The sequence below is a fragment of the Oryx dammah genome, unplaced genomic scaffold, assembly GCF_014754425.2.
Source record: "Oryx dammah isolate SB20612 unplaced genomic scaffold, SCBI_Odam_1.1 HiC_scaffold_6, whole genome shotgun sequence".
NCBI classification, from domain to species: Eukaryota; Metazoa; Chordata; class Mammalia; order Artiodactyla; family Bovidae; genus Oryx; species Oryx dammah.
The window spans coordinates 39306290-39311104 of record NW_024070190.1 but is presented as its reverse complement, the minus strand read 5'-3'; the positions used below and the strand labels follow the sequence as shown (position 1 = coordinate 39311104).

At 41.3% G+C, this 4815-nt stretch overlaps 1 pseudogene; it reads left to right on the top strand.

Annotated features, from left to right (window-relative positions):
- Positions 1 to 1097: 1097 nt before the first annotated feature.
- On the top strand, positions 1098 to 1766 carry LOC120865340 (annotated as a pseudogene).
- Positions 1767 to 4815: the final 3049 nt, after the last annotated feature.

Genomic DNA, 4815 nt, shown 5'->3' with positions numbered 1-4815 from the left:
TGAGCAGTTACTTACTTCTATGTGTCATTTACTTATGTGATTCCTTCAACTCAGCTGTGGAGTGGTGAACCCAAGGAGGGAGTTAGTGGCCTCAGGGAAAGTTCAGTGTTTGTTGTGGTAATACTTGCTGACAAGAAAGAATAGAAAATTGTGGGAGAGACAGGCTAATGGGGTTTACAGACGCTGCCTTCGATTCTGGAAGCAGCAGTGCTGTCACTGAGCAACAGGAGCCAACTACTGTCAGTGGGTGCCAGCTACTTCACAGGCAAAGCTTTACCAGGCAGCTGTTGCTCATGGTCTGCAAAAGACCTCACCCTTGCAGTGCTGAAGAACAACTTAAACCTCAAGGCCAGCCCACTGAGAAGGTTTAATAGTGGAGAGAAAGTGGAAGGCACTGTTCATTGTGAGGAGTGGGTATTTAGCCACCTGCTTAGAGAGAAGGCTTACAGATCTTCCGTGTAGCTCAGATGGTAAAGAATCTGCCTACAATGCAGGAGACCTGGGTTCAATCCCCAGGTCAGGAAGATGCTCTGGAGAAGGGAATGGCAATCCACGCTAGCGTTCTTGCCTGGAGAATCCCATGGACAGAGGAGCCTGGCAGGCTACAGTTCGTGGGGTCACAAAGAGTCAGACACGACTGAGCGACTTAAGACTAACATTGCTTAGAGAGAAGGCAGATGCCGTGTAAGGAGAATTTTCTTCCATCTCACACATGGACACCAGCTTTGTCCATAAACTTGTTATCCGGTTCTCAGGAAGTAGATTTATATTTACAATATTGTTTTCATTGTGTTCTATAAATTAGAAATAGTTCCAAATCAGTCATAGTTTTATTCTTTATTTACTCAAATTGAGGATACTTGTCCAGGTCTTCATTTACAGATTTAGGAATTGATTTAAGTTTTTCAGCTTTCATAATAATTGGCTTTCAGACAATGATCTGATTAGTAAAAACGTGATTTGATTCAGGGTCCCTGGTAACAGTTAATCAGGGGTGTGTAAAGTCAATACTCTTCTTTGCAGCCATCATATAGAAGGCTGGTCCAAGTGGTTAGCCCAGATATAAATCCGCTTTCATCACTGATTAAAGGCAAAAAATGTTAGAAGCCAGTCAGACTGTTGACATCCCAGAAAATGTCGACATTACCTTGAAGGAATAGACAGTTATTGTGAAGGACCTCAGAGGCACCCTTTGGAGGGACTTCAATTACATCAAAGTAGAACTCAGTCTCCTTGAAAAGAAATAGAGGCTCTGTGTTGACAAATGGAGGGGAAACAGAAAGGAACTGGCCACTGTTCATACAGTCTGTAGTCACTTACAGAACATGATCAAGGGTGTTACATTGGGTTTCCATTACAGGATGAGGTCAGTGTATGCCCACTTCCTCATCAATGTCATTATTCAGGAGAATGGTTCTCTTGTGGAAATCCGAACTTTTTTGGGTGAAAAATACATATGCAGGATTTGAATGAGGCCAGGGGTTGCCTGTTCAGTATCTCAAGCCCAGAAAGGTGAGTTGATTCTTGAAGGAAATGACATTGAACTTGTGTCAAATTCAGCTGCTTTGATTCAGCAAGCCACCACAGTTAAAAACAAGGATATCAGAACATTTAGGGGTGGTATCTATGTTTCTGAAAAAGGAACGGTTCAGCAGGCTGATGAGTAAGATCTCGGTGATCCTGCTGCAGAAACAAGATAGCAGATGGTTCTATGGACTCAGTTGTGATATTCTAAAGAGACAATAAAAACTCTTGGTTTGAGATTTAAAAAAAAAAAAAAAGCCAAAGGGAACGGATTGGTAATCTCAGATTATACAATGTCAGGTACTGGCATAGCCTAAAGTGTGTGACCTGCATGTGCACTGTGCGTTATGTGTACGTATGTGTACCAATTATTCACTGTCTGTATGTATGTGCTGTATATGCGTCTTCCCAGCTGGTGCTGGTGGCAAAGATCCCACCTGCCAATGCAAGAGACATAAGAGACACAGGTTCAGTCCCTAGGTCAGGAAGATCCCCTGAAGGAGGGCACAGCAACCCACTCTAGTACTCTTGCCTGGAGAATCTCATGGACAGAGGAACCTGGTGGGCTACTGTCCATAGGGTCACAGAGAGTCAGACAGAACTGAAGCGACTTAGCATGCACGCACGCATGTGTTTTATATATATGTATAGATAATATCCTTTTTTATCAAAGGTCCTTGTGGTCAGGAGCTCCATCCTCTTTTAGCCTTGGGTATAGTTTTGGCATGTAACCAATTAGCAAATGTTTGTAGAATTAATTTCATCCTGCTTTGTAAGTGGTTAGTAAAAGTGAGCACTCAGCCATAAAATGTTAACTATGTGCCAGATACTATTCTAAGTACTTTACATGTATTAACCTGTATTAGATTCACAAAAATGCTGCAAAGTAGGCACTATTACTATCATCCCATTGAAGAAACTGAAGCATGGAAAGGTCAAATAACTTGCTCCAATTTGCACAGACAGGTAAAGGCAGAAATGGTATTTCAGCCCAGACAGTCTGGCTTTAGTGTTTGTGCTTTTAACCATTTTTTGCCATGACACAGAGATAAAGAGTTTAGTACTACAGTGATGCTGAATCGGTCTGTAGGGGGTCCCTGCAGTAGCCAAGGATAGTTTATGAGAATCCAAATGAATACAAATAAGTTTAAGGCTATTACTTCCTCTTGTGAAAATACAAACATGTTAAATATGGTCCAGTTTTAAAGACAACCTATAGATCAGACATGAAATTCATTTTAGGAGTCCTGGGTGGCATTTCAAAAATTGATAGCCTCCAGAATAGCTGAGGTATAAGGAGGGAGGGTTTGTGGTGAGGCTGATACATGCCCACATGGCATGTTTAAAGGACTCTGAGGCTGTATGTTCTGGGCACAGTGCTTAGTGATCTATATGCACTGTATCATTTAATCATCACCAAATAGCAAGAAATCAATGTCATTACTTTTGTTTTCAGATGGGTAAACTGAGACTCGGAGAGTTTAAATGACCTTCCCAAGGTCACAGTTAGGATTAGAGGCTGGATTCAAATCCAGTTCTATCTGATTTTAAAGTTAAAGCTCTTATTGTAGTTCCATATAATACATATTGATAAGTCTGGGAAGAAGTAGCTTAGTAGAAGAGGAAAGGAAGCAAAAGATATTAACAGATGGTAGTGATTTCTGATGACAGGTGAGACCTAGGAGCATTACTTAATTTTAAGATTCTAAATGAAAATAAGGTATCATTTTTAGAGTCTTCAAAAAGATTGTGGCCTGAGACAAGGGAGACTCTGGGATAATAACCCTCAGTGGTGGTTCATAGTTCTTATGCCTATGGAGCCAAGTCAGTTTGGTGGTTTGGGACTCATGAGGCTGATAGAGGATAAGTGGTCTCAGTCTCAGAAAAAAAGGAGTGGCATAGGAGCATCTCCATATGTTCTTTCCAATGGACAGTTTCTCCTTCGTTGGAAGAGAATCTAGGATATTGGAGAGTAAGATCTAAACTCAGAACTGAACATGACTCCCTGACGTTCCTTGTCCCCAAAACAACTATACGGAAAATTGTCTCGGTCTATCTAGAAATTGAAAGATCTTTTCTAGGCAAGGTTGTCTAAACAACCTAATCTAGGAAGAGGCTTTGCCTAGGCAACTGAAAACTGGGAGTTGCCCTAAACTTATTCATATCAAAAACAAAAAAGAAGGGATAATAGACTGTTGGGGGGAATCTAGGGAATGATTAAGACATATCTCTGACCCTTTGTAAAGACCACCATTACAAAATATTATAAGGCTCTATTTAATTTCCAGAGAACTCATTTTAGGTGTGTGTCAGGCACTGATGTAGGTGCTAAAAATATGACTCATGTTGCTTGGATTTAAATTCATATATTTTACCATTTATAATGCATTAATGCACATTATTTTATCTTATTTTTAAAAAGTATTATTGTGGTAAAAGTCATATAATATAAAACACTATTTTAAACATGTTTAACTGTACATTTCAGTGGCACTAAATACATTCACATTGTTGTGCAAGTCACACCATAACTTATGTCCCAAATCTTCAGTTCAGTCAGTTCAGTTCAGTCACTCAGTCGTGTCCGACTCTTTGTGACCCCATGAATCACAGCACGCCAGGCTTCCCTGTCCATCACCAACTCCCAGAGTTCATTCAGACTCATGTCCACCGAGTTGGTGATGCCATCCAGCCATCTCGTCCTCTGTCGTCTGCTTCTCCTCCTGCCCTCAATCCCTCCCAGCATCAGAGTCTTTTCCAGTGAGTCAACTCTTCGCATGAGGTGGCCAAAGTACTGGAGTTTCAGCTTTAGCATCATTCCTTCCAAAGAACACCCAGGGCTAATCTCCTTTAGGATGGACTGGTTGGATCTCCTTGCAGTCCAAGGGACTCTCAAGAGTCTTTTCAAACACCACATTTCAAAAGCATCAATTCTTTGGCGCTCAGCTTTCTTCACAGTCCAACTCTCACACCCATACGTGACCGCTGGAAAAACCATAGCCTTGACTAGATGGACCTTTGTTGACAAAGTAGTGTCTCTGCTTTTGAATATGCTATCTAGGTTGGTCATAACTTTTCTTCCAAGGAGCAAGCGTCTTTCTATTTCATGGCTGTAGTCACCATCTGCAGTGATTTTGGAGCCCCCCCAAATAAAGTCTGACACTGTTTCCACTGTTTCCCCATCTATTTGCCATGAAGTGATGGGATCAGATGCCATGATCTTCAGTTTCTGAATGTTGAGCTTTAGGCCAACTTTTTCACTCTCCTCTTTCACTTTCATCAAGAGGCTTT